Below are 7,613 nucleotides of genomic sequence, written 5' to 3' on the forward strand. Positions count from 1 at the left end.
GTTAGAACTTAACGGAGTAAATCAAAGAAAAAAACTGTAATTTGGTGGTGACACCATTCCTGAAAGGTTTGCAGTTCTACACATCCTTCCAACATCCACCCTACAGCTCTGTTCTGCATCCGCTTCCTTCCCAGTGGATTTGAAGAATTCCATAAACATTCTTAAAGTCTAACTGGTCCCAAACATGTCTTCGGGCCTCAGCACCCATGCTTCATCATGGTCGCCCAGGCATAAACCAGCATTCTTCCCAGTGCTGCCGGAGTCAAAGAGCTCAGATATCAGCCTTGCAGGAGACTAGCTCAGAACTCTGCCAGTACAGACTTTTGAATGAGAAGAAACTAAGAGAAGCAAAGGGGAACATCTCTTTTGGGTGTCCTGTCTGATTCCCTTTAAGCTGAGCATAATTTTTTCAGCCTGGGGCTTATGAAAATCTGTTTATTTGCATGATTTTATTGAGCAAGTTTTTTGTTTTGTTTTTTTATTAAATTTTATTGTCAAAAGCATTACAGATGTTCTCTTTTATTCCCCCATTGACTCCCTCCTCCCCACTCCCATCCCCCTCCTGCCTTCCCCACACTATTGTCAGTGTCCAATGGTTATGCATATATGCATAGAACTTCTTTGGTTCACCTCTTCCCGCCCCCACCCTCACCCCCTTCCCTCTGGGGTTTGTCAGTCGGTTCCCTACTTCCATGTCTCTAGATCTATTTTGTTCATCAGCTTATCTTGTTCATTATATTCCGTAAACAAGTGAGATCATGTGGTAGGTTTTAAAAATCACATCCTTTCCTGGCAAAGCCACCTTTTTGTCATCCTATTGGTGTTATTTCTCTCAGTAAAATTAAAAATACTTGACAGGCTTCATATGTTCACTGGCGTTAGGGGCTGGAGGCGTAAATATTTGACTTTGGCATGAGCTTGTTTATTAATTTTAGGTTAGTTTTTATTTTAATCACGATCTATCTGCCTACCCAACAACAAAATGTATATTCATTCTTATCACTGTGTGCGTCAAGGACCTATTAATCAATTATTAAAATTTGCTTCATATCATACACAGAAGATTATTAATGTCCTATTGTTGAAAAGCTTACCTAAGTTGATGTTTTCTAAGCTGAAACCATTCGTCACATTTGGCATATTTTGGGTTTTGCTTAATGCACAAACATACCTTGTCCAAATGCAAGTGTCGAATGACAAAGATCACCTGGGAATATGCTGATGGAGAGGGGGGCACAGAGAATCGGGGAGTTGAAAGCACCCAATACATTTTCATTGGTGAGAGTCAGTAAGGAAGACATATAGCATCTAAAAGAAGCGGCAATTTAGTGTTTAGACCTAGCTGTTTTTATCTTTAAACTTTGAATGTTCTTTATTTCCTATGTTTCTGTTTGTCAATAGTTTCACAACTTTTCAATATCTTAGATTATTCCAGGAGGGAGGGACTTTCGAAGTTCTAACGATACGGATCATTCAACCTTCTAAATAAGACTTACTAAAATTTTTTTTTTATCCCTCTGTCTCTTCAGCAGCCTCTCTGGGCCACAAAACGTAAAATAAACCATCGTTTTTACAACACCTGAGCCACATGCTCAGCCTGGAAGGAAGTCCTGTCTAGTTGGAGCAGGAGCCTGGTTCTCCAGGCCTTGGGTACATTCTCTGCTCCGCCACACTCTCTGAATTTGCCCCTTACACTGTCGGTGACCTGTCTTCCCATCAGCAGATGAGGACAATATTACGTGCTACATATGTGATGAGAACAAATCCGTGTTGGTAAAGTGTTTGGAAGTTTTCTGATGAAAACAGCTAATGTGGAATCCAGTATGTAGCTGGGTCCTATTCCCTTAAGCCCAGAGGGAATTAAAGAATTATCTACTCTCAGAGGACTGTGAGAGGTGAGGCCCTGGCCTCTTTTTTAGATACTTATCCTACAAAAGGAAACAGGTCCTTAAGTTTTTATGTTGTGTTTTTTGCTTTGCTTTTGTTTTTTCCCCACTAGCAAAAAAGAAAATGCTGTAAGTCCCATGGGCCACAATTATATACTCTGATCAAGAAAACGAAGCACACTAATGTATCATCTTCTGCTACTCGGTGGGAGAATTTTCAGATCTTGCCCTATGTACATGTATGAACATGGGAACTCAGGTTTTTGTAAAGAATTGAGAAGGATAAGACAGATATAGAAGAATTAAGGTGAAAAAAGAAGTTTCCATTTTTCTTTTGGGAATACTGGGGCTGCAGAATGAAGGAAATTCAAGAACATGTCGATTATTTTAAATACACACACACTATAATCGTGGAAGTAAAGGAAATAAGAAATTAGGGTAATGAGAAGAAATCTGTGAAAGTCTATGTTCTATGATGTTTTTGGATACAGGAAAGACAAAGACCTTAGGGAAATATTTTAGTGTTAAACAATAGTCTAGAGGCAATTTGACAACTAGGAATTGAAAAGACCCAAGTTCAGTTCCTCACAAATGGCAGCCAGTACTCTTTAGGACCCAGATTATCCTACAAACTTAAGATTATAAATTAATGAGTAGATATCAGTAAAAGTGATATCATTGTTAACCTTCGTTCCACAAAAATATAGTCAGTTAAAAACTTGGAAAGAGGATAAATCCTTTAAAGCCTTACTGTACAGACGGAGGGAAAAGCAAAAACTTTTATTAAACACTCACAAAAACCCTATAAATTAAAATTAAAAAGAAAAAGTCAGACAATAGAACAAAAGTAACATACTAAATATTCATTTAGCATTCTCCTCATTATAAATATATCATAACATAGGACAACCAAAGTCAGCAAATTATAAACTGTTAACATTTGGATGGAACCCTAGCAATCATTTAATTTAATACTCTAATTTTACCAATGGGTAAAAATGAAGCCCAGAAAGTGATTTGCCTAAGGTCACTCAAGTAATTAGTAGCAGATGGGAAAAAGCAATTCAAAGTTTATGTATCTGCATCTATTGCTTTTTCTACCACACCACCTCTTTAAGGAGTATTTCTTCTGAGTGTCAGAAAACATAGTTCCATAGCCCGGCCAGTGTGGCTTAATGGTTGAACGTCAACCCACGCACCAAGAGGTCGCCTGTTAGATTCCAGCCAGGGCACATGCCCAGGTTGTAGGCCAAGTCCCCAGTGGGGGGTGTGCAGGAGGAGGCCAATGGATGCTCTCTCTCATGGCTATGTTTATCTCTCTCTCCCTCTCCCTTACTCTCACTCTAAACATCAATAAAGAAAAAAATTTTAGTCTTACCTCTTAAATTTGGGTGTGCCCACCAATACAGAAATGCTCACCCTCAGATATTTTATTACAGAGTTTTCCTTAAAGAGGTTCAGTTATTCATTTTGATATAATGAAAAAATAAGCCCAGCTATCTTTAATTATAAGGATGTCCCTGTTTTTCAGGGCACAAAGCTAACTGACAGTTCCCATCCCTCCTTGCACTACATGTGCCCACATGATTGACTTCTAGCCAATGAAATGTGAGAAGTAATGCATGCCAGCTCCCAACCTGGTTTGTAAACATCTCCCACTTTCTATGCATCATATTCTTATTCTTGCAACATTCACCAGCTTAATTCAAGTGAGGATGGTGACCTTAACAATCACAAGTTAAGAATAGTAGAGCCACAAGATGGAAGGAGTCTGGGTCCCGGAACCCCCACCTGGAAGAGAGCCACCTTACTCATCATGAACACTCACTTTAAACTTCACGTAGGAGGAAAATTATCTCCCTTTAAGATTAGCCCCTTAGATATGGGGATCTATGCACTATGTCAGCTAATGGTTCCTTCACTAATATACAAACTCGGGCGAAATGTATTTATCCAGTTGGCAAATGCGTGTATAGCTTTCTTCCATCTGCAGTGGTCATGTCTCATTCTTCAAAAACCTTGATAAAAAGTCTATAAATTTGACATCATCTTGTATGAGAGTTTACAACATGAAAATGATTCTACCATTGATGGCAAAAAAAAAAAATACATATCTAAATATAAAACATTGGTGATTCAAATGAAAAGGAGTAAAAGTTTTAGAAGTGTAGATAGCTTTAACTCAGCTAGAGCTGCCGTATGGTTGCCTCATGCCTTGTATTTCTAATTACATTTACAAGGAAATTCGGTCGTCAAATTAGGCTTTAATCTGACACTTCCAAAGTCACATAGATTAGTGGACTAAGCAAGAACTCATGGCAGCTGCATGACCAACAATGATATGTGTTGTAAATGGGAACATGTCATTGGCAAATGCCCATTTGAATAAAAAGCTCTATAGCTTCTACGATCAAAGATATTGCAAAGATAAGCCTAAATATAGAAATACAGAGACATATGTGTGACTTCAGACACAGGAGGGTGGATTTTTGTGACATGTGTGAATTGTCTGTTGGAAGCCTTTTTGTTTTCTTTTTCTTACTTTTATCTTCTGCCTTCCCCGTGGCAGCTCTGCGGATGGGGTATGAACAGTAGCTATGTTTCTCATTCTTTAGGCATGTTTTCTTTGGGGCCAAGATTCACTCTTCAGCCTTAATAACCGGGAGAAGAATCTTTAACCTAGACCATGAACTTGCACTCTTCTCTTACGAGGTTAGTGGCCTTTTGTGACTATGCGCACTTAAATTTCTAACTTTAAAAAGATTTTACACATGTAAAACTCTCAACAGGGAAGTCTGCAATCATCCTCAAGCTAATCTATGCTGTATTAACAACTTGGAATGGGTATTTAGAAAGTACAGTGGCAAAATTTCAACTCTCCCGTTACTAAACCTAATTTGCCCTAAACCCCCACTGATGGACTGATGTCCTCTGTCTCTGCAGAATCAAAGGCTTCTCCAGAGCATAAACTAAAAGAAGCTAAATAAACATCACACGACTGAATGGATGGCCTGTTGCAATTCCGTCTTTACTGAGATATCCAGCAGCAATACAAACTCTGAGCAAGAAAAGCAAATCACCGAGAATTACTTCACATAAATTCACTGTGGTGTGTCCTTGTAGTTATTTCATGACAGTAAGGATCACATCATACAAATCTACTGTGGAGAATTGGCATCTTCTTCTGTATTGAGTGGGACCCTTTATTTAAAGACCTGAGGTGAGTGCACTTAAATAGAAAAGTTGGCCCTGTGTCAAATGGATGAGAAACTCAAGGACTGAATTTTCAGTGCTTCTGTTCAGTATCTCCCAGGATGGCATGGGAGTTTATTTAGGAAAACCCTGATTGCTCCTAACTTTGGTCTTCCTTTGCAATGTAAGTACCAAATTACATTTCAGAGAAGAATGTGGCAAAAATTTTAAGCTTGTTTGGTATAGACAATTTTGCTTTCTCACCCAAAGGTTTATAACTCCCCCTCCCCCACCAAGTGTCTTTGAGGCCTATACAACCTATAAACATTTTCTTCTACAAGGGCCTGTCTCCAAATTGTCCAAGGCAACGATGTCAGAAATATCATGACCACCAAGTGAAATTTTCATGAAGTTGCCGGGCTTTCTTGGAAATTCTTGTTGTGGTTCAGTTTATCGAATCTACATTTAATCCATTAATATAAATTAGAAATAAATAAAAATACATAGCTGTATTCCCTGGATACCTAGAAACTTTATATTTATAGATATGAACTAGAAAAGTTTGAAATCATTATATTCAATATACTTTCTGCTGCTTAAAAACTGAATTTGTCACCAAAATACATGGTACCATGATGATATCTTTAGTGAAGGAGCTAGACCACTGAACTGGATGGCTGCCCACAGACAGCAGTGTGTGACTGATTAAAACATAGCCTTCCTGTTGTCCCCGGTGTCAGAAACAAGATCTGGGACAGGAGCCATCCTGAGAAAATATGTCAGAGGTGATCCAGGCTACTCTGAGGAAAGGCAAGAATACGTACTTTATTGAAAGAAAACAATGTTGACTCTTTGTGCGGGAGTTCTAAGTTAAGAACTGTATGGCTACTCCAGCCTAAAGAAATGCCTATAACAAATACTTTTTTCTCATTGTTCTCATTTGCTAGACATTACCAAGTTCTTCTAAGTCTACCTACAAAAAAAGTCCCTTAAGAGAGGAAATAAGTGAAAATCAACTGTATTTATATCGATATTAGGAGCAAAAAACTAGAAAACCAAATTTTCAATAACATTTAAAGTAACATTAAAAACTAAAATATTCGTGAATAAATTTAACAAAAGATGTGCAAGACCATTATATTGAAAATTATAAAATATTGATGAGTGAAACTAAAGAAGACCTACATAAACAACTAGGTAGATATAACATAGTTGTTATACACTGAATTGTGTCCTCCCAAAATGTCTATGTTGAAACCCTAATATCCAATGTAATTGTATTTGGAAATAGATCCTATAAGGAGGTAATTAAGGTTAACTGAGGTCATGAGGGTGGGGCTTTAATCTGATAAGATTGGTGCCTCATTAGAAGAGAAGAAGACACCAGAGTTCTCTCTCCCTGCATGGTAAGGACATAGCTAAGGTAGCTGTCACCACACCATAAAGGTCTTCAGCCAATAACTTGATCTTGGACTTTGCAGCCTCTGGAACTGTCAGAGAAAAAAACATTTCTGTTGTTTACATCACCCAGTCTACGGTATTTTGTTATGGCAGCTCAAGTTGACTAAGACAATTGTATTGAATTTTAAAATTCAATATTATTATTAATGCTATCAATATTATCATATTGAACATTAATATTAAGATGTCAGTTCTCCCCAAACTCTTCTAGAGATTCAATAAAATCATAATCCAATATGTTTTTATTGGGAAGAAAAAAATCATTTTGTTTTCCAGAAATAGACGAGTTGATTCTAAAATGTTCCTGACAATAGAAACTAGAAGAGACAAAGCAATCCTAAAAAAGAACAAAGAAGTTAAAGGACTCCATTTATCTACTGATTTAAAGATTTTCTCTAAAGTTATAGCAATCAAGATAGTGTGATATTGATGAAAGAAGAGACAGAGGTTGATGCAACAGAACCTAGAGCCCAGAAATAGACCCACAAATATTTGGCCAATTGGGTGCTAAGGCAGTTCAGTGAGAAAATAAGCACCCTTTCAAAAGCTGGTGCTGGAACACATCAATATCCATATGAAAAAATAAAATAAATGCTTACTACTACCACTCACCACACAAAAACAGTAATTTGAGGTAGATCCTACACCTAATTATGAAAGCGAAAACTATCAATTTTCTAGAAGAAAATGTAGGAGAATATGTTCATGACCCTCATACCCAGGAAATGATTTTTTAGAGAGAATACAAAAAGCACTAATCATACAAAAAATAAGAAGTTGGAGTCCATCAAAAAAAAAAAAAAACATCTGCTCACTAAAAAGTAGTGTTAAGAAAGTTATTCTTTCAATATTTTCTCCTTTTCCCACTGCCACTCTGTGTGTGTGTGTGTGTGTGTGTGTGTGTGTGTGTGGCAAAAGACATCTATCCAGTATACATAAAGAATTCTTACAACTCAATAATAAGAGAAACTATTCAATTAAAGAGAGAGAGAGCCCGGCTGGTATTGCTCAGTGGTTGAGCATCGACCCATGCACCAAGAGGTCACTGGTTCAATTCCTGGTCAGGGCATGTGC

Source organism: Molossus molossus, unplaced genomic scaffold (assembly GCF_014108415.1).
Source record: "Molossus molossus isolate mMolMol1 unplaced genomic scaffold, mMolMol1.p scaffold_m16_p_12, whole genome shotgun sequence".
Lineage (NCBI taxonomy): Eukaryota > Metazoa > Chordata > Mammalia > Chiroptera > Molossidae > Molossus > Molossus molossus.